Genomic DNA, 23,962 nt, shown 5'->3' with positions numbered 1-23,962 from the left:
AACAGCTTCTACCCCCAAGCCATAAGACTGCTAAACAATTCATAAAATCGCCACCCGGACAATTTACATTGACCCCCCCTCCCTTTTGTACACTTGCTGTTTGTTTGTTACCTATGCATAGTCACTCCGCCCCCACCTACATGTACAGATTACCTCAACTAACCTGTACCCCCGCACACTGACTCGGTACCCGGTGCCCCCTGTATATAGCCTTGTTATTGTTCTTATTGTGTTACTTTTATTATTACTTTTTAATTGAGTCTACTTGGTAAATATTTTCTCCTTCTTGAACTGCACTGTTGGTTAAGGGCTTGTAAGGAAGCATTTCACGGTAAAGTCTACACTTGTATTCGGCACATGTGACAAATAAAATTTGATTTGATGAAACAGGCAGGAAGAGTGAGCTCGTCTGTGATGGTCGGCGAACCCTCAACCTTCTGACCCTTAGCCCTGCGTTGGAACCACAGCAGAGAAGTTTTTGCATATCAGAGATTTTAGTTTAGAAGAACAGTTATTTGGGGGAGAATGGGATCCAGCCTCCCAGGCTGACGGTCTGGAGTAGGTTATGTTGGGGCCAAAGTAGTGGGAAGGTGTGTTGGGGGTAGTGGTGTATATATATGGGTTAGATGGTGGTGCAATTTCATTCCCCCCATTTCTTTTGTGAGCAAATGTGCTATGCACTTTCCAAACAGTGAAAGGCAGCAATATGCAACATAAAGTCTAGTCTGCCGCAAAGCCATATGAAGAAGTAAAGTGCAATGAGGTTATCTTGAAGCTAGTGGGAGCACGCGACCAACATCACCTGCCTAACCAGAATGTGCAACACTGGAGTTTTCCATTTGGCCACAGCTACCATTGCCACTGTGCCTCGGCTACTCGTCCACAAACCAAACAATCAGCAAAGTGTCGTGCAGTTGACATCAACCAGGGTCAGTGTACCTTTTGGCCAATGGATTTTGCAGTATAACGTGGAACTTGACACTCCAAAGCGGAGTAGCCCACTGTTAGCAAAAAGAGAAGTCTAGTTTACCCATTTTAAACAGTGGAAAACGGAATACCAGAAACCAACGCTCCACAGTTGACACTCGAGTGCGTGAGGACTACATTTATGTTTTTGGGTTGTGTTGCTTTAGCTAGCTAAACTTGCACACCACCGTGGGGACTGTTAGCTAAAGTAGCAACCCAAACGAATAGTCTACGAAGTCAAATCATACCGTACGAGGAAGAGAGCTGCAAAATCATACTTGACCCTATGAGGTAGGCTTGCTTACACTTATGTGGAGTTCATAGCTATGTCTAAATAGCTAGCTATATTCAATTGTATTTGCATTAGCTAGATAACTAACGTTGCTTCATATCCCATCGTTAGCAATTGCAACATCATCGACAGATACAAACCACGGGTAGTTAGCGTTAGCACGAAGCTAGCTAACTTAACCGTCCCAACGTTCTTGGTCGCGCAGCTAACAAACGTTAGCTAGCTATATAACGTTTCTATCGTTAGCTAGCTATGATTTGACGTTAACAAGTGACTCACTAACTAACGTTAGTTACCGTTACAGGTAGCGTGAAAACCAGCTAACGAACGTTAGTTGGAAAAATGATCAACAACGCTAGCTAGGTAGCCTAACTACAGTAGCTACCTAACTTATAACGTAAGCTAACGTTAACCGACTCAGATAGTTTGCCCCACAGACCAACTAACGTTACCTTGGCTAACTATCACTTTGAAGTGGACAATGCAAGACTAATGGAGTACTGTAAAGTTGCAAAGGACAATTAAGCGTTAACGTTAGCTGTTTGAGGATGTAACGCGTTAGCTAGCTATCTGTGTTATAATTATAAAATATTTGGTTAAAGCGACTTTCTAGCCAGAAGTGAGATTGAAGTTGGTTGCTAGCTACCATAGAGATCATGTTACGTTGCTACAGTCAGCTAGCCAGACAACGTCACCAAGCTAACCAGGTTAACAATGTACTTTTTTATTCTAGTTTATTGGCCAACCTGTACTTTCATTTGTTGTGAAACTATAACGTTAGTTAAGTTGAGGGTTTCGTCATGTTTTGGTAGCTAAGTTAGTTAGCGAGGTTAGGTATCACGTGACCAACATCAGACCATGGGTTATGCATTTTTGTATCGACTTTTCTGCCTCCCTCTTCTCGTTACTATCTGCCCTTAAACCCCATACGATATAGTAGAATCAAACATTTGTTACAAAAGCGAGAGTTTGCGACGAAGTAGGCTACTTGCATGCCAATTACAGAAGATATTTGAGTGATCATTTGGGGGTAGCCTTTGATCATGACGCTCTGTTCCATTACACAAGTCATTGGACAAAGGCGTCTTCTGTAAGGGGGAGTTTTGTTAAGAGCCGCGATGCTTGGTCTGAATATTAATGTAGGGTTTCCACCACTTCCGAATTCCCCAGTCGAAGTTCCGCCCCCATGCCCAGGGGGTTTTGGGAACTGAGCGTCGCGAACCCTGCAGGCAGAGCTAAAGGCTGCAGTCCAAACATGTTATGTTCACCCCTCAGCCCTCGCAATAGCTACTTTCCCTTGGGGGAATCCCCGTCGAAACTGGATGCAGTTTGATTGCCATTTTAAGTGGGAGGTCCAATTCACTAACGTTGCATTAATAGCTTTAGGTTGGTTGTTTCTAAGCTCAACTTCAAGCTTTCCACCAAGGACGTTGCCTCTCCGATCATCACTCTCCCTCGCTTGGTCAAGGGACATTTAGGGTCAAGGTAGCTATGTAAAACGTCATTCAAGGGCTGAGAATTTAGGGCTAAGGGCAGTCATAGTCCAAAGAGCACGTGGCTACTGCATTAACCAATCAGCTAAGGAGCAGATGTTTGCTTGAAAATCTTCTGTATATGAAACAGTTCCGCCTGTCATTAGTTCCGGGCAAGCACAACCAAAAAATATGGAGGAAATCCAATCATCGCTGTGTCTGGTTTTCCAATTCTATATAATTTTGCTTCGCTAGAATACAGAGACAAAATCATAAGGCCATGGAGAAGGATTCCAGAGATTGTTGGAGTTTATGGTGCGTGAAGATAGATTTGCACAACAATGTTTGCATGTGCTGCTAGCTAGTTATAAACACCAAGCAACCTAAGCCTCAAAACTGTGATCAAAGCAACCTTTTGTAAATGTGCTGAGTAAATTATATTGTGAAATTTGCCCACCCAAGAATAGAAATCCCAGTTACATGCATTATAACGTTGTTAATGATACACTAAACATGAATTTATCATGTAATATGCTACCAATTGGATTATGGTATTTTAACATTAGGATTTTCATATATTTAAGCAATCAGGCCTGAGGGGGTGTGGGCTGATATACCACGGCTGTCAGCCAATCAGCATTCAGGGCTTGAACAACTCAGTTTATAATAAGGCTTATGGCTCTTTCATTATACTTGACATGACATTGATGATTATAGCTCACTCTGTAAAAATACATGGGCCTACATGCACATGAATGGGTACTTTGGGTAAAGGGAGTTGTGGCTGTGCAAATCTCTTTAGCCATCAACACCAACATCTCTGCAATCCTCCTCCATGCCGTTGACCTTCTAATTTTGTCTCTATATTCTAAAACCATTTCCAGCAAATAAACGAGGTAGAATTACAATGCTCCCCATGCTACATTATTTTCCTTTTTGATATTTTGAATTAGCCTACAAATTGCCAGCTCGTTATTTTCATGTACAGTACCTAGAATACAAGGTTGGATTTGCACTAAAGAATTTCATGTCAGAAATATCATGTAGAACATCTGGCTTAGGGTTAGCCTCATATACATTATCCACTGGTATGATTTTAAATTGAGAACGTATAGCTAGCTCATCAATATGCAAATTATGTGTGCGTTGAGCTATTCTCGGCTTCAGATGTACAATGACAAGGGGCAGATAGATTGCACATGCCCATTAGGCCAGTAATGCCATCATACTGTAGGCTTGTGGCTGCATTGGTGACGCATGCCATTATGATAAGCTGCAAAATGGTTTCACATGGCTGATATCCTGAGAGAGCGACAATCAAAGAAAACCGATTGGGGAGCTCTCAACTTTCTCATTTGAGAAAGCAACACAGAAACGCAGACAAATTAGAGACATCTCCTTCATACCTTTTTATTGCTGAATTGGGATTTGTGATTAATGAACATTGACACTAGTTCATCTTGAATAATTAAAATATAATTTCAAAATGTACAAATAATTTAAGATATTTATAGATGTTAGACATCTTAGTAAGTAGGCTATTATTATTAAAGCATAATTTTGGGTGAACAAACAAGTCCATCCCAGAGGTGGCCAACCTTGCTCTACTCCCAGATCTACTGAGTGAGGAGACTTCTATTCCAGCCCAGCAATAATACACATTATTATCAACTCATTAGGTTTGATAAGTTGAAATAGGTGTGTTAGTGCTGGGCTGGAACAGAAGCCTGCTCACACAGCATTAGGGCTGTCCCCGACAAAAAATAAATCTTAGTCGACCAGGAGTCGTCTGTTCTTTCGACCAATCGAATGGTCTAAATTTTCAAATGTTTAATTTTATAGATAGACACACTGTGTATTTTAATAAAATCAACTATATGTAGGCTACTGAGCTCGTCTGATGCTTTAATTAAGCAGGCTGTGATTTAAATAATTAAGACACACAAATCAATTTATCAAATTTATTTATAAAGCCCTTCTTACATCAGCTGATGTCACAAAGTGCTGTACAGAAACCCAGCCTAAAACCCCAAACAGCAAGCAATGCAGGTGTAGAAGCACAGTGGCTAGGAAAAACTCCCTAGAAAGGCCAGAACCTAGGAAGAAACCTAGAGAGGAACCAGGCTATGAGGGGTGGCCAGTCCTCTTCTGGCTGTGCCGGGTGGAGATTATAACAGAACATGGCCAAGATGTTCAAATGTTCATAAATGACCAGCATGGTCAAATAATAATAATCACAGTAGTTGTCTACTGCAGCATAAATACTGGAGGCTGAGACGGGAGGGGTCAGGAGACACTGTGGCCCCATCCGATGATACCCCCGGACAGGACCAAACAGGCAGGATATAACCCCACCCACTTTGCCAAAGCACAGCCCCCACACCACTAGAGGGATATCTTCAACCACCAATTTACCATCCTGAGACAAGGCAGAGTATAGCCCACAAAGATCTCCGCCACGGCACAACCCAAGGGGGGGCACCAACCCAGACAGGAAGATCACGTCAGTGACTCAACCCACTCAAGTGACACACCCCTCCTAGGGACGGCATGGAAGAGCACCAGTAAGCCAGTGACTCAGCCCCTGTAATAGGGTTAGAGGCAGAGAATCCCAGTGGAGAGAGGGGAACCGGCCAGGCAGAGACAGCAAGGGCGGTTCGTTGCTCCAGAGCCTTTCCGTTCACCTTCACACTCCTGGGCCAGACTACACTCAATCATATGACCTACTGAAGAGATGAGTCTTCAGTAAAGACTTAAAGGTTGAGACCGAGTCTGCGTCTCTCACATGGGTAGGCAGACCATTCCATAAAAATTGAGCTCTATAGGAGAAGGCCCTGCCTCCAGCTGTTTGCTTAGAAGCTTCAGGCGTTTGGAAATTGCTCCCAAGGATGAACCAGACTTGTGGATGTCTACAATTATTTTCTGAGGTCTTAGCTGATTTCTTTTGATTTTCCCATGATGTCAAGCAAAGAGACACTGAGTTTGAAGGTAGGCCTTAATTCATCCACAGGTACACCTCCAATTGTCTGAAATTATGTCAATTAGCCTATCAGAAGCTTCTAAAGCCATGACATCATTTTCTGAAATGTTCCAAACTGTTTGAAGGCACAGTCAACTTAGCGTATGTAAACTTCTGACCCACTGGAATTGTGATACAGTGAAATAATCCATCTGTAAACAATTGTTGGAAAAATTACTTGTCATGCACAAAGTAGATGTCCTAAGCGACTTGCCAAAACTACAGTTTAACTTCTTTGGGGTACCCCCCCTTCTTCTCAATTTCCGCCTAAAGACATACCCTAATCTAACTGCCTGTAGCTCAGGCCCAGAACCAAGGATATGCATATTCTTGGTATCATTTGAAAGGAAACACTCTGAATTTTGTGGAAATGTGAATTGAATGTAGGAGAATATAACACAATAGATCTGGTAGAAGAAAATACAAGGAAATAAACATACGTTATCTGTTTTTTATTGTTGCTGCATCATCTTTCAAATGACCAAGAACAGCCAAACATACAGATAGGATGCTGTGAATGATTTGAATGAAGAACATAAGATGGCAACAATAGCTGAGCAAAGTTTTAGACATAACTTCAAAAATGAGCGAGCTACATGACATTGAGCATGAAGTCACCCAGGTGTCCCACACAAATGTACCCAAATGTACCCAAGTGGCCAAATTGGTAGTGATACATTTTGAAGGAAATAACTATATACAAAATACATAAATGCTATTCTAACACACCCCCAAAAAATAAATATATATGAAAAAATATATATAAAATAATAAACAAACAAATAACAAGGGTAACTATTTATACATTTTCTATTTACAATATTGTATATTTTATAAATAAATAGATAAATATTGTGAAGACCCTCAGCCCTCAGTCCTGGTGCCATGGCCCATAGCAGTCTCTTTCTGCTGTAAAGCAGAGGCTTACTGAACAGGTGGTGCAGGTGATGGGGCATTTCCTGTGTCAAAGGGCACAACGTCGCCTCCCCACTGTGCCCTTTTTGCCCTGAGGCACATTCATGCCTGCAGAGATGAATCTGGGCAGGTGAACACCACTGGTTGACGGAGCAGAAGGTGCTGCAGTGGACTTGCTGTAGCTAGCAAGCTCCTGGATGAGCAGCTCCCTGAAGGCTAGCTGTGAGATGGGGGGCTGTCTCTATCAATTTCCTCTATAATTTGGGTTAAATCTGTATACCTAGACTTTGTTTTAGCTTTTCCTGATTTATTCGCCATAATTTAAATATATAAACTTGTTGAAAATGCTATTGAATATGTACTGCTATGCGTAACACTCGTGGCTCCGTCAAGTAGGATTTGCAATGGCGAATGAACCTCTTACGCCAGAGTTTACGACAAAGGCTGGTCTTCAAACATATAACCATTACATATTGCCGTTTACCTCAGCTCATTGGCTATCTTCCAAGCTAGATTTCAAGATGGTCATTGGGCCAAAATACAGTCAATCAACGATAGACCGGTCCTACCATTGGTGCGCAATGAGGTCATTGATTGGTGTCTTCAAATCGGTTTGTTTCGGTCAATTACGTCCTGGGAAAAGAGCCATCATGTATGGTTGTGTTAGTAACAACCAGAGGATTGCAATGAAACCATGACTGGATAAACGTTTGTTTAGTGTGTGTAATTACCACAAACGCTTCGTCCAAAGTTGAATGAGACGGAAATCACGACGCAACCGGTTTACAAATGTTTCGTGTTAGGCTATAAAAATTGATTTTATCAAACAAAACGAACATTCACTGTGTAGTTAGGACACTTGGCATTGCCACCAGAGGAAGATCTTCAATGGTAAGCGATTTATTTTATTGTTATTTCTGACTTTCGTGACGCTAATGCTTGGTTGGAAAATGCTAGTAATACTTGTGTGTGGGGCGCCGTCCTCAGAAAATCGCATGTTTGCTTTTGCAGTAAACCTTTTTGAAATCTGACACAGCGGCTGGATTAATAAGACGTTCATCTTTTAAATGATGTAAGATACATGTATTTACAACAATGTTTAATACAACGAATTGTGTATTTAAAATGTTAGCTCTCTGCAGTTTCACCGAATGTTGGCCTGGTGGGATGTTAGCGTCTCACCTACCCTAGAGAAGTTAACAAGATATTTGTGGCGTGGTTGAAAAACAAGTTTTAACGACTCCAACCTAAGTATATGTAAACTTCCGACTGTATATATATTTCTATAATGACAATTACAACAATACTGAATGAGCACTTTTATTTTAACTTAATATAATACATAAATAAAATAATTTTAGTCTCAAATAAATAATGAAACATGTTCAATTTGGTTGAAATAATGAAAAAACACAGTGTTGGAGAAGAAAGTAAAAATGCATTATGTGCCATGTAAAAAATCTAACGTTTAAGTTCCTTGCTCAGAACATGAGAATATATGAAAGCTGGTGGTTCCTTTTAACATGAGTCTTCAATATTCCCAGTTAAGAAGTTTTAGGTTGTAGTTATCGGACTATTCCTCTCTATACCATTTGTATTTCATACACCTTTGACTATTGGATGTTCTTATAGGCATTGCCAGCATAATCTCATGAGTTGACAGGCTTGAAGTCATAAACAGCACTGTGCTTCAAGCATTGCAAGAGCTGCTGGCAAACGCAGGAAAGTGCTATTTGAAGTGCTTTATCGAACAGGTGGCCACCCTAAGTCTAAATATTGCTGTTACATTGCACAACCTTGAATGGTATGTTATAATTATGTATAATTCCGGCAAACTAATTACGGACTTTGTTAGTAAGAAAGGGTCTTCACACAGTTCGCAACGAGCCAGGCGACCCAAACTGCTGCATATATACCCTGACTCTGCTTACACTGAACGCAAAAGAAGTGACACAATTTCAGGCACCACATTGATTATATGCAACGCAGGACAAGCTAGTTAAACTAGTAATATCATCAACCATGTGTATTTAACTAGTGATTATGTTAAGATTGATTGTTTTTATAAGATACGTTTAATGCTAGCTAGCAACTTACCATGGCTCCTTGCTGCCTGCACTCGCGTAACAGGTGGTCAGCCAGCCACGCAGTCTTCTCGTGGATTGCAATATAATCGGCCATAATCGGTGTCCAATAATGCAGATTGCCGATTTGTTATAAAAACTTGAAATCGGCCCTAATTATTCAGCCATTCCGATTAATCGGTCGACCTCTAATTTGGACCACGATAGTTCGTTGGTGATGTGGGCACCAAGGAACTTGAATCTCAGCGCCGTCGATGTTAATGGGTACGTGTTCGGCCCTCCTTTTCCTGTAGTCCATGATCAGCTCCTTTGTCTTGCTCACATTGAGAGGTTGTTGTCCTGGCACCACACTGCCAGGTCTCAGACCTCCCTATAGGCCGTCTCATCGTTGTCGGTGATCAGGCCTACCGCTGTTGTGTCGTCAGCAAACTTAATGATCGTGTAGGAGTCGTGCTTGGCCATGCAGGCTTGGGGAAAAGGGAGTACAGGAGGGGGCTAAGCATGCACCACTGAGGGGCCCCCATGTTGAGGATCAGTGTGGAAGATGTATTGCCTTCTTGACGGCGGCCCGTCAGGAAGTCCAGGATCCAGTTGCAGAGGGTGTGATTAGTGATGATGTACAAACGCTAAGCTGTAGTCAATAAATAGCATTCTCACATCGATGTTCCTTTTGTCCCGGTGGTAAAGGGCATTGTGGATTGCATTTGCATCATCTGTGGATCTGTTGGGGCGGTATGCGACTTGGAGTGGGTCTAGGGTTTCCGGGATGATGGTGTTGATGTGAGCCATGACCAGCCTTTCAAAGCACTTCATGGCTGCCGACGTGAGTGCTATGGGACGGTAGTCATTTAGTCAGGTTACCTTCGCTTTCTTGAGCTCAGGGACTATGGTTGTCTGCTTGAAACATGTAGGTATTACAGACTTGACCAGGGAGAGGTTGAAAATGTCAGTGAAGACACTTGCCAGTTGGTGAGTGCATGCTCTGAGTACACTTCCTAGTACTCCGTCTCGCCCCGCGGCCTTGTAATAATAATTTGTTGAATGCATTAACAGAAATTACGTTAACCAAACAAACATTGTAGATTAGAAATGATGGGAATTAAGGTAAATGTACTACTGGTGATACTGGTATGCCATCCCCGCCGCCTCCGCACTGGATTAGTCCACTGAGACGGGTGTCATTCTTGATGTGCCATAATTATATATACAATTAATTTTTGTATTAAACTGCTCGAGTAAAGAATTCTGTCGACCAACAGCTTTGTGACCAAACAATCGACCAGTAGACTAAATGTGGTCAGCCCTACCCAGCATACCTCCAGGAGAAGGATTGGCCAGCTACAGTTATAAGTTTGTAGCCTACGTTGTGTGACTTGTAACTGTATTGTTGTATACAACATTTGCTAACATTAGTACACATACAACCCATGGCATACAAGGATGTGCCAGCAGTTTCTTGGGACATTCTCTACAACCTCTTCATCTGCAGACAGGCTTTCGCAGCTGTCCATATCTGAGCACAGACATCACAAAGAAACAGGCTTTATTTTATTACAATTAGACTGCCCTGACTTCTCTGTTTGCCTTCATAGTTTTCCTCTTTAAGAGAATATTTTCATAATGTCCTCCCACAACCTGCCCTAAAAAGTACACCTACTCCCTTTTCTGACAGCTGGAGCAGAAAATACTTTCACCCTTTCCATTGCTATTTTCTACAGATGCATTTGGAACATTCGTTTTTAATTTACAATGACAAATAGGCCTACATCAAATTAACAAGCTAATATTAAATTAATTATCTGATATTTCACTTAGCTATAGTATGCAAAGTTGGCTAGCTAACAAGCAGCTCATTAGCCTACAAAGTGGTCTGCTGTAGCTAGTTAGCTAGCTAATAATATATATATATATATATTTTTAACATATTCAAAATGTATTTACCTGTGCTAATTAGCTGTCTGCGTCTCTGAACACCTGTATGTAAACAGAGACCGATGTCACAAATGTTTGTCACTGAAAAATACTGTCGGCTGCAACTGTGCTAAATCATTCTACAATAAGTGTGTATTTTGCATTTGTGAAATTATTTTGATGTGATATGAAGGTAAAGGAATTTATGTTTCTAGAACCGTACTGCAATTGAGAATCGTTTCACGTTTAGATGGAGTATTTGGCTGTTTTAGCTTCGCCATTTAAAGCTGCAATATCCAACTTTTTCGGTGACCCGACCAAATTCATGTCGAAGTTATATCTGTCATTCACATTAAAAACAAGTCTAAGAAGCTGTATATCTGTTCTATGTGCACTATTTCTATGCTTCCTGTTTTGAGTTTTGTTTTTGAATCTTTTAATTACATTTTTGTACTCCAGCTTCAAACAGCTGAAAATATTATATTTTTGCTCATGGAAAATATACAGTGACTTCGGAAAGTATTCAGACCCCTTGACTTTTCCACATTTTGTTAGGTTAGTCTTATTCTAAAATTGATTAAATTGTTTTATCTACACACAATACCCTTGTTCAGAGGAGACTGCGTGAATCAGGCCTTCATGGTTGAATTGCTGCAAAGAAACCACTACTAAAGGACACCAATAAGAAGAGACTTGCTTGGGCCAAGAAACATGAGCAATGGGCATTTAGACCGGTGGAAATCTGTCCTTTGGTCTGATGAGTCCACATTTGAGATTTTTGGTTCCAACTGTCGTGTCTTTGTGAGACGCAGAGTAGGTGTGGTTCCCGCCGTGAAGCATGGAGGAGGAGGTGTTATGGTGTGGGGGTGCTTTGCTTGTGACACTGTCTGTGATTTATTTAGAGTTTAGGGCACACTTAACCAGCATGGCTACCACAGCATTCTGCAGTGATACGCCATCTCATCTTGTTTGCTCTTAGTGGGACTCTCATTTGTTTTTCAACAGGACAATGACCCAACACAACTCCAGACTTCAACCTCATGAAGCTAGTTGAGAGAATGCCAAAAGTGTGTAAAGCAGTCAAGGCAAAGGGTGGCTACTTTGAAGAATCTCAAATATACAATATATTTAGATTTAACTCTTTGTTGGTTATTACATGTTTCCAAATGTGTTATTTCATAGTTTTGATGTCTTCACTATTATTTTACAATGTAGAAATGAAGAAATATCCTTGAATGAGTAGGTGTTCTAAAACTTTTGACTGGTAGTGTAGTTTAGGCTTCTATTAGGCCTATATGAATCCTACCTCTTGAATCACATCTAGATGTCAACTTTTGACTGGTACTGTCTCTTTCATTTTGTGTTCTAGAGCGAGCCGTAGAATACAAATGCTTTTTGATATCGATTCGTCACAGCTCTGCAAGAGAAGGGCACCCCAGCCAGGACCCATTCCTCTCAAATGAGTCAGTATTTTTTTCTGAAAACATAGAAAGTCATTGGATGCTAATAAAAATGTAATTTAACCAGTGTCATAAGTGGCTGACAGCTACCGCATGCATTCATCCCCATCTCGACCTTCCCTTCTGGCCTCAAGTGCACAATCTCTCCACTGGCCCCGTTTCCCTGATTCAGCTTTTTGACTACAGAGTATTCCCAGAAGCCGCCTTGTTCATTTGTGGCAGTGCTGCCCAGGAAGCATTGTTTTAGCATTAAAATTGCTTTTGTAACACCATGGTTAATCACAGTGATTGGCGTATTAACCGTTATCTTGTGTCACAGCACATTTGTCCATTTTTAAGGATTACAGCAGCTTGGTGCATTTTCTTTTTCTCAAAGCTGTTTTCAGAGGAAGCAGAGCTGAGAGCCGGTGTGCTTTACAGAGAAGCATGACCGAAGCATGAGGGTTTAACATGGTAGAGAGTGGGCTATGTCTATCCTTGTTTGTGTGCGACAGTGGAGCATGCATTTCTGTGTATAGAGCTGTTCTACAAATATATAAAGGAAGTCCACAAACTAGTGTGCCACTAGTTTTATGGCTATGGTGAACATGGGCTAGGCTATGGGTAAAGGTGCATTTAAAGGTCTGACGTAGGGTTAAGTAAGTATAGTTTGTAATCTCCTGGTGAATCTGGAATCGTCATTGGTCCTACCTGCTATCGCCATACGTTTATTCCCCCCTCGGGGGAACAATACTCGTACCAGTATAAATTGCTTGTGGGCTCTCGACCAACTCGGAATGCATTTTCAAGCCATGTTTGTCAAGGATATTTAATTTGGGTTAAAAAATGTATTGTCAGAGGCTGGGGGTCCAGATCAAACCACTATTTCCTGCCCTACAGGACGCTTCTTCCTCATAGCTTAACAACCTTATAACGTTCTGTACATGTTACTTTACAAAACAAAAATGTTTTTACGTAGCTGCTGCTCACCCTCCCTTCATGTGTAGCCACTGTTTTGTGAACAAATGTTAGTCGATTGTGTGAATAAGCCTACCTGTATTTTGTTTCAATCTAAGCACATAGTGGTGCTTGCTGTTGAGTTTTGTCCGCATGAGCAAAATCATTTGACCATTCAGCACATGAGCACAAACATCCTAAAATCTCACAAGACATTTCCTGTTACCTTTAGTCTAACAGTAACATTATACTGTGCAATTAGTTATATAACACCATTCTGAGAAATGGCAGAGCATCACTAGCCCTGTCTACACATTGCATTGGGGTAAAAACAATCTACATTTGATCATAAATAACATACAACCGTTATGTCGCTTCTCAGTAATTAGGCAACACCGCATGATTTGATGGATGGCGCATTATTGAAATTTGCCAGATACTGTTCCGTAACTGGAGTTTGACAACATGCCCGTCAATTCAAGTGATCAGTCTGCCGCTCATAAGCCACAATGTGTGTGGGCGGTAAATTCGATTTGTGTGGTTAGTTACAATCGACAGAAGTGTGTACAACATGGACAAGGACAAATATGTCTGATCATCGCCCTGGGGTGAATGAAAACAGGAAGAGAGGGGGAAGCATCAGCGGAGGGAGTATCAGCTATGCAAAAAACATTGTGCATAAAGTAGCATGTAAGGTTGTTTAGCTATGGGGAAGGGGCTTCCTGAGAGTGGTCATGCAACCCCTCTGTTTTTATTACTGGAAACCAAACTTTTTGCTTTGATTTGCCTAAGAAAACTAAATTATAGTGTGTGTGAGCATATATCAGGTAGGCTTCAATATCAGCAAAAGTTGTTTGTAGATTAGGTTACGAAAAGTGCCCAAAGTAAACATTTTGTTCTTGGAAATGTATCTCTTCGACATATTTCTTTCAGAACATCATTAAACTCTGCTTTATAGTCATGCATTCTGGTCTTGATGGACTTCTATGCGCTTGAGCAAATTGGAATGCATCACGTCATGGGCTTCATAGTCATCCAGATTGCTGCAGCGATCTGATACGTTCACCCGACATATTTAAAACCTGCACCCTTTTTAGTGTCTTAGGACAAAAATAAACATGAAGTGTCCTCCCTCCCCTCTATATTAAACACCATGATCTGATTTTAGATGCTTTTAAAGTCTCATACATTCTGATAGATGTTGGAGGCATTTCTGTTATTACGCCTGCCGTATAATGTGAAAAGATGTCGGACTGGTGGGCTCATTAATGTGATTTAAAAAATGTTTTTATAGCGTGTCCTTGGCGAACATATTGCCAGTTGGAAGGAGGTCGTATTACAACCCATAGTAATGGAAAACCTTCAATTTATCTAGCAATACAGAGACACTTGCTAGACAGTTTGTTCTCATTAAAGTGTCAAATTCCCTATCTCACTTCAGTTGTCCTCTACTGCATGTGTAGGCCTCTACTCAATGTCAACGTTTAAACCAACATGGACAAATGTTTCCGAAAAATCATATACAAGTGGTAATAGGAAACGTGGCACTACATTTTTAATGCCAAAAGGGCCATCAATCATCATGTGCCAAATAAATGGGCTAGGCCTGAACAGAAACGGTCACCTTCGAAATGTAACTGTCATTAAGTTTAGGCTGATCTGTCATTTGAGGTCCCAGCGATCATCAGGTGGCCTGCCATGTACATCCTTCCCCTCCCGTTGGCACATCACTTAACTGAATCTGCCAGGTTAATTTGTTTCCCACTCCACTGGTGTTGTACTAGACTGATAGTAGTTTCAGTCTGTTAAGACTTCTGATTGTGCTGTGTAGGAATGGCTTCTTGTGAAAATGAATTTTATTAACATCTGATTGTAGCGAAAAGGACATACAAAAGGCAACATTGACATGAGAAAATCATAACTTGTAGTTGGTCATTGTTTTACATCCTGTACAGTTGGAGTTGCTCACTTGTTTTAAGACATGTAGCCACTGCCAGTATGCTATGCCCTCATTTCCCATTTTGTTTTTGGAGGTACACTGTTTTTGAGGACACATTTCCTTCCTTGATATCCTCTCACAGGATTTGGCCTCATTAAAGATATTTTTATGTAGGCTAATCAAAGCCAATTTCCTGCAATTCTACATATTTTGCCATGGTTTATGTAATTTGAGTTACTCTAACATTAAATCAAAATCAATGTGGGCCTCATGCCATGACAAATACTCCTGAATGATACATTTTTTACATTTTAGATTCTACCTGACAGTATCTTTTATTTAGGTGATTGTGAGTTCTGAAATATGATCTTATTAAAAAAATATATAGCAGGGCTTGACAATAACTTTGTGATATCCAATTGGTAGTTAGTCTTGTCCCATCGCTGCAACTCCCGCACGGACTTGGGAGAGGCGAAGGTCGAGAGCCATGCTTCTTCCGAAACCTTAGACCGCTGCACCACTCGGGAGGCCCCTGATTTTGTTACTTGTCCAAAAGCTAAAAAAAAGGTATGTAATAGGCTTAGGCGATAGCCCGGTATAAAAGAGTATATTTCAATACCCTATCTCGGGGGGTGCGTGCTATGCCACTGCTTATTACTGAAATCTAAGATGTATCAAATTATATCCAGCTCAGGCCTCCAGATAAGTTTCCCGTGGTGTGAATATTCGGTAATATCGTATTCCCCGGTATGGTACAGAAACGGTATGAATATCTGGATATTGCCCAACCTTTTTCTGTAACAGCATTTTTACATAATTGTATGATGAAAGGAACCACTTTACAAAATGTATTACTATCTTTTTTACCGTAGAGAATCAGACAAATGTAGACTATACTCTGCTTATTGGCTTTTTTGCATATTCAAGCCTGTCTTCGAAATACAACACTGCCCCTTTTAAAGCTCTCCTGGAGAATGGTTGGTCACCCTTGGTAGCCTATGAAATATTGCAACATTACAATCACAGCAAAATACTTTGTCTTTTATAAAATAATTCCCTCTGGAGCTTGAATTTAAGCTTGTCCCGATACTGGGACAGTATTTTGGACAGATCCAAAATTCATACAACCACTGCACATTAAAACATTTTAAAAAGCAATGAGGCTGATGCAACAGATCAGACCGTTTAGCTTAAAATGTTAAGTTGTATTTTTTCATATCAGCTCAACAATGTGCACATGGCTGTAGGCTCCAAAATACAAATGGTGCGAGCGGATTCATGTGACAGATGAAAATATCCTTTATAAATTTAAAGGGAAGATCTAAAGATGCATCAACTAGCATGGGGTACTAATATGAGTAGGATTATGCCTTTGGCTGCTGGACAATAAAATAATGTCGATTTTTGAAAACCCATGGAAAAAAGTATTGTTTTTCATGACATGAAGTGTTTATGAAAGAATTCCCTTAACATTTCCATGATCGTATTTTGGCTTACCTAAAAAGGTAAGACCTGCTGCATAAAATGACATATATAACATCCAGGTTTTAAACCATTAAGTTTATGGTTAAATAGTTTTGCAATGCTGACCGCCTCCGCTCTGATTCAAGGTGGATGATGTGCAGTGCGCAAGAAGCACTGTCCGTTACTCTCCAGTGTTCGGTGGTTCAAGTAGGTATGTCGACAGAATCAAGCCTTTAGATGTTAATAATCCTTCATTACATTTTTCAAACATGACTGGTGTATAGGCCATATTTATGTAATTAAAAGACTCATTAAAGTTTGGCTACATTTTATGTTGCCTCCCTCATGTCAGCATCGGTTTTGACCTGAGTGTAGCCAATATGAATATCACCTATACTTTTAACACGTTGGCCTCTCTGATCCAGTAATTGTTTGATATTGTGATCAATTTTTTTATTTGTCCATTCGGATTACTTAAATCTATATTATTGTCCGACCTATTTAAAAATTTTTTTTTTTTTTTACTTGTCCTCTTGTTCGGGGCAAGCGTTAATGTCAAGCTCTGTATAGGTTCGTTATCTTTTATACGTACTTTGTATCTGTTTAAAGTTTACACTGAAAAAATTATAAAACAAATGTTTTATTATTTTACTGTTTGAACATAGGTGGCCCGCCCAAGACTTAAGATGCAGAAAAAACCCTGCTAACACATTATGGTGTTGCTCCTTTTCAGCTCTGTGGAGATTTCTTTCAGTGCCAATGACTAGTCTCTTATGCACTTTCTCTTTTGCTCTAACCAGGCCCCTTCCATTCTGGTTATGGAAGTCAGTTTGCCTTGAAAACAGACAATGGGGGAGGCACACGTAGGCTAAATCAGGCCATTTGTCGTCTTGTTGGGCCTCAGTAATCCTATACCAGTGGGGTCCGATTCTCTCAGTTTGACCAGCAGTGCATCTCAGTAAACAAGCCAGAGGTCACATCCTTTCTTTTCTATGTGGAACAGAAGTCCTTCTCCCTCTCAATGGAGGTGGATGTGCTTCTCTTGTGCCCTTTGTTGATTTTTTTGGGGTCTATGACCTAGTCATTAGTAGACTACTGGTCTATTTGAAAAGCAATAGTGGGTGAACTGCAGATGGTATTGGTGACCAAAACCACTTATTAGTCCACTATTACCGAGTGACCACTTAGGTATTTTTCACACACAGTTCTGAGCTTTAGGCCTAGTTTGAGTCATAGCTTGGTTATTTATTAAATTGCATTACATTTATTTTGTTCCCGTTGGTTTCACATTGCCAAATGTCAAATGAGCTAAAATGCCTAAACAAAACCACATTTTCATGAAAGTAATTTGTTTATTTTAGAGAAAGGCTCATGTTAAATCATATATGATTATCAAGAAGCATAACTTGTCTGTCACAAGGTTCATATTACTTTCGCTTTGGTCTTCCAACAACATGCGGGAGAAACAGCGCAATAACCCCCCCTAACTGCCACGTGAATAGGTTATATTCAGTAGCCTATATCCCTGGTTTAGTCCATGTCTCCCCTAATCCGCATCAGATGCGCTCATAAATGCTCTGCTACCCACAGAATGTTTCAGAGATGTGAAGTTATGGTATTGCGTGCATTTCATTAAATGCTTGCAGTAAAACAACCAATAATACTCTGCGCCTCTGGTTCTTTTCCTGTGTTTGGTGGAATCGGACCGAGACCACCCTTTTTGAGCGAACCATGTTTTTTTTGTGCACTCCTAGTGAGGATAGTGTTCACACCAGTCCAAACGAACCAAAGGGAGAAAACAGGCCAGAGTATGGAAAAACCGCTCCAAATCAATTTGGTGTTGAAGTCCCCATAGTCCATTATTTCACTAGAACTAATAGTCGGACAAGAAGAATATACATTTAAGTTATCCGAATGGAGAAGTAGACATGTATTTACATCCTATGATTTCCTCAAAGTAGACTTCTGCAGAATTCCACTTGGGACTTGCATATGTAACGCAAGAACAGAAAACAGACTCCTTGTTTAAGTGAGTTTTTCTTTGGGAAAGTTGTTTGAGGATAATCCTGATGTTGTTGTGCAGATGAAAGGAAGTTCACTGCCTATTGAGAGAATGAATTCAGTCAGAGCCAAGTGCAACCAGTTTAGAAGTAAATTACTTGACGATTAGATTACCAAGCACTGACAGAGAAAATGGTGCTAATGAGGAAGCAGTTGCAACTGGCCCAAAGAGCAACACCCATCTCCTCATCTCCTGCCAGGCCAGCCAGCTATGATCCTATAATGTGCTCCCTCCAAGAGCCTCTTAAACAGCAGTTGGTCCTTCAACTGACAGCAAGGGTGAAAGTGACAATTTTTTTGTTGTCTTTTTATATTGGTAACTAATGTGTTTGTGTTTATGCTATTTGTTATAAATAGATAGATAGATGGATGTTTGGTAGATATATCACTGCTGAATCAAATGCATACTGGGTTTCTAAGAAGGGAATGTGTAGTGTAGCATAATATGAAGGTCTTCAACTTACAGCTGCAGGACAGGCAACTTACACTACCCCAGCACTTTGCCCGTGCATAGCAATGATTCATAAGACATCCAAAATGTAGCACATTTTTAAATATTGGTTTCCCTGTGAAGTATTCATTCTGCTGAAGGTCCCTACAGATCCAAAAATACTTTTTGCCTGACCTCTGCCTCCTTTCAACAGAGAGAGAAATTGTAGAGGGAAACGAAAGTGGGATGTGTTTTGTTGTCCTTGGCAACATATTTTTTTCTTCCAAATGACATTCTTAACCAGAACTGGACTGGAACAGATTTTTTCCTTTGTTCTATGGCCTGGCAGCATTGTCCCACCTGGGGTTTCCAACCGCCCATTTTCCCTTACTGTCTGGTCCTCATTGTCCCTCATCCCCCTTCCCTTCCCTTCTCTAGCTGTCGCCTCCTCTCTAACCCACTAAATGAATCAATAGGCTGAAAGTGCTCTTGGCATTTGTGGCTTTATCCAGAATGCCGAGTTGCATGCAGAAAGCTCTTGTCTCATTGTGGTCTTGTCGGTTGCAAAGAATCTCTGCCTGGGCAGTTTTTGCATATTTTGTAGGACAACTCTACCACTTTTAACATTTGGGTTGTTATTATGAAGTATTTAGTGATGTCCTACACAGTTTAAGTGTAATTTTATGTCTCAACTGTTTTTAGTGATGAGCTTCTCTGATGTTTTCTAGTAGGATCCCTGAAATGACTAATACAATAAATTATGGACAGTCATTTTCAGAGCTCTATATAACCTGTCTGTAGTTTTCTGGTCATATTGAAACTCCCTGCTATATGTTGCTCTAGTTGTTTTTGTCTAATAACATGTAAATATTTTAAATAGACGCTCAGAAACCCATAGAATTATATTTATAGTCTGCAAACTCCAGTTATTCCATTCGGCAAAACCACTCCTACCATCATCGACCGAAGTTTCAACTTGTGGGCTTTCCAAATAGCCTTTATTTTTGTATTGAATTACTTGTAAACTTCCTAGTTTTTATTAGTTCCAATTAGGCTTGGGCGGTATCTACACTGAACAAAAATATAAAAGTAAAATGTTGGTCCATGTTTCATGAGCTGAAATAAAAGATCCCAGAAATGATCCATGTGCACAAAAAGCTTATTTCTCTAAAATGTTGTCCAGAAATTTGTTTACAACACTGTTAGTGAGCATTTTTCCTTTGCCAAGATAATCTATCCACCTGACAGGTGTGGCATATCAAGAAGCTGATTAAACAGCATGATCATTACACAGGTGCACTTTGTGCTGGGGACAATACAAGGCCACTCTAAAACGCCTCTATAACATATTTCTGGAGAATTTGGCAGTACGTCCAACTGGCCTCACAACTGCAGACCACAGGTATGGCGTCCTGTGGGCGAGCGGGTTGCTGATGTCAACATTGTTACCAGAGTGCCCCATGGTGGCGGTGGGGTTATGGTATAGGCAGGTATAAGCTACGGACAACAAACACAATTGCATTTTATCAATGGCAATTTGAATGCACAGAAATATCATGATGAGATCTTCAGGGCTTAATTGTGACACCCATTTCTTTTAAAGTATCTGTGGCCATATGTATTCCCAGTCATGTGAAATCCATAGATTTGGGCCTAATGAATTTATTTCAATTCTGATTTCCTCATATGAACTATAACTCAGTAAAATATTTTAAATTGTTGCACGTTGTGTTTTATATTTTTGTTCAGTATAGATTGGCATACTGTCATACTGATCTTGTGCCATACCGGGATATTCAATAATACCGGTACTGAACACAAGGGGCGCTATTTAAAAACCCCATTGAGCCTCCAATCTGAATGTTAGCAATGCTAACAAGTACATGTATCAAATCAAATGTATTTATATAGCCCTTCTTACATCAGCTGATATCTCAAAGTGCTGTACAGAAACCCAGCCTAAAACCCCAAACAGCAAGCAATGCAGGTGTAGAAGCACGGTGGCTAGGAAAAACTCCCTAGAAAGGCAGAAACCTAGAGGAACCAGGCTATGAGGGGTGGCCAGTCCTCTTTTGGCTGTGCCGGGTGAAGATTATAACAGAACATGGCCAAGATGTTCAAATGTTCATAAATGACCAGCATGGTCAAATAATAATAATCACAGTAGTTGTCGAGGGTGCAACAGCCCTTGCCTTAACAGGAAGCCAGTGTATGGAGGCTAGCACTGGAGTAATATGATCAAATTTTTGGGTTCTAGTCAGGATTCTAGCAGCCGTATTTAGTACTAACTGAAGTTTATTTAGTGCTTTATCCAGGTAGCCGGAAAGTAGAGCATTGCTGTAGTCCAACCTAGAAGTAACAAAAGCATGGATTCACTTTTCTGCATCATTTTTGGACAGAAAGTTTCGGATTTTTGCGATGTTACATAGATGGAAAAAAGCTGTCCTTGAAACAGTCTTGATATGTTCGTCAAAAGAGAGATCAGGGTCCAGAGTAACGCCGAGGTCCTTCACAGTTTTATTTGAGACAACTGTACAACCATCAAGATTAATTGTCAGATTCAACAGAAGATCTCTTTGTTTCTTGGGACCGAGAACAAGCATCTCTGTTTTGTCCGAGTTTAAAAGTAGAAAGTTTGCAGCCATCCACTTCCTTATGTCTGAAACACAGGCTTCTAGCGTGGGCAATTTTGGGGCTTCACCATGTTTCATTGAAATGTACAGCTGTGTGTCATCATCATAGCAATGAAAGTTAACATTGTTTTCGAATGACATCCCCAAGAGGTCAAATATATAGTGAAAACAATAGTGGTCCTAAAACAGAACCTCGAGGAACACCGAAATTTACAGTTGATTTGTCAGAGGACAAATCATTCACAGAGACAAACTGATATCTTTGCGACAGATAATATCTAAAACAGGCCAGAACTTGTCCGTGTAGACCAATTTGGGTTTCCAATCTCTCCGAAAGAATGTGGTGATCAATGGTATCAAAAGCAGCACTAAGGTCCAGGAGCCCGAGGACAGATGCAGAGCCTCGGTCTGACGCCATTAAAAGGTCATTTACCACCTTCACAAGTGCAGTCTCAGTGCTATGATGGGGTCTAAAACCAGACTGAAGCATTCCGTATACATTGTTTGTCTTCAGAAAGGCAGTGAGTTGCTGCGCAACAGCTTTTACATATTTTTTTGAGAGGAATGGAAGATTCGATATAGGCCGATAGTTTTTTATATTTTCTGGGTTAAGGTTTGGCTTTTCCAAGAGAGGCTTTATTACTGCCACTTTTAGTGAGTTTGGTACACATCCGGTGGATAGAGAGCCGTTTATTATGTTTAACATAGGAGGGCCAAGCACAGGAAGCAGCTCTTTCAGTAGTTTAGTTGGAATAGGGTCCAGTATGCAGCTTGAAGGTTTATGTAAAATCCCATAGAGACCACTAACTAAATTCTTACGAGTGTATTGCAAACAGACATCCCAGCTCAAAGTTATACAAGTAATAAAAGAATGCTACACAGTTTGCTACACGCACAAAACAAATATTAGACGGCACGGCTCTTGATCCTTGATCTTGAAGCATCTAACCACTTGACTGCAGGTATTTACTTAAAAATGAGCTACTTAGCTAGCTTGAATTGCTAACGTTAGCACCAAAGATACAGGCTGAAAACTAGGATTTCATAAGGGCTTGCTTGTAAATGTAATAATAAAGGTTAATCTAACAGGCCTACATGTTTGTACTGTTTAAGACAGTCGCTAAGATGAAACACTATGATTTTGGATGTAGCAGTCGGGCTAGCAAGCATGCTAACTAGACACAGTAACACTGTTATGGTTAGCGTAGCTAGCTAGCATCTAATTCTAATCATTTTTTGGTGTATTGCAGTTGATTGGTGACAATTACAATAACATATATTTAGCATGGCATTCATGCAAGTGTTATAATGGAGTGATGAATCACGCTTCAACATCTGGCAGTCCGACGGACGAATGTGGGTTTGGCGGATAACGGGAGAATGCTACCTGCCTCACTGCATAGTGCCAACTTTACAGTTTAATGGAAGAGGAATAATGGTCTGGGGCTGTTTTTCATGGTTCGGGCTAGGTCCCTTAGTTCCAATGAAGGGAAATCTTAACGCTACAGCATACTATGACATTCTAGACGATTCTGTGCTTCCGACTTTGTGGCAACAATTTAGGGAAAGCCCTTTACTCTTTCAGCATGATAATGCCCCTGTGCACAAAGCGAGGTCCATACAAATCAAATATAATTGTATTTGTCACATGCACCGAATAAAACTGGTGTAGGACCTTACAGTGAATTACTTACAAGCCCTTAACCAACAATGTAGTATTAAGAAAATACAACAAAAAAAAAGTACGAGATTAGAATAACAAATAATTAAAGAGCAGCAGTAAAATAACAATCGTGGGGCTATATACAGGGGGTACCGGTACAGAGTCAATGTGCGGGAGCACCGGCGTCAAGGTTATTGAGGTAATATGTACAGGTAGGGAGAGTTGTTTAAAGTGACTATGCATAGATAATAACAAGAGTAGCAGCAGTGTATAATAGGGGGGAGGGCAATTCAAATAGTCTGGGTAGACATTTGATTAGATGTTCAGGAGTCTTATGGCTTGGGGGTTGAAGCTGTTTAGAAGCCTCTTGGACCTAGACTTGGCGCTCCGGTACTGCTTGCCGTGCGGTAGCAGAGAGAACAGTCTATGACTAGGGTGGCTGGAGTCTTTGACAATATTTAGTGCCTTCCTCTGATACCGCCTGGTATAGAGGTTCTGGATGGCAGGAAGCTTGGCCCCGGGGATGTACTGGGCCGTACGCACTGCCCTCTGTAGTGCCTTGTGGTCTGAGGCTGAGCAGTTGCCATACCAGGCAGTGATGCAACCCGACCGGATGCTCTCGATGGTGCAGCTATAAAACCTTTTGAGGATCTGAGGACCCATGCCAAATCTTTTCAGTCTCCTGAGGGGGAATAAATTTTGTCGTGCCCTCTTCAC

At 40.7% G+C, this 23,962-nt stretch overlaps 1 protein-coding gene across 1 annotated transcript in view; it reads left to right on the top strand.

Moving 5' to 3' along the window:
* Positions 1–848: 848 nt before the first annotated feature.
* btbd7 (BTB (POZ) domain containing 7) overlaps positions 849–23,962 on the top strand; it is a 120,942-nt gene continuing 97,828 nt past the window's right edge. The window contains exon 1 of the mRNA XM_038967991.1: positions 849–1,257. The gene's annotated coding sequence lies outside the window, so the exon portion shown is untranslated. The remainder of the gene's footprint in view (positions 1,258–23,962) is intronic.

The sequence above is a fragment of the Salvelinus namaycush genome, chromosome 29 (genome assembly GCF_016432855.1).
Source record: "Salvelinus namaycush isolate Seneca chromosome 29, SaNama_1.0, whole genome shotgun sequence".
NCBI classification, from domain to species: Eukaryota; Metazoa; Chordata; class Actinopteri; order Salmoniformes; family Salmonidae; genus Salvelinus; species Salvelinus namaycush.
This window is presented reverse-complemented; position numbering and strand designations above follow the sequence as displayed.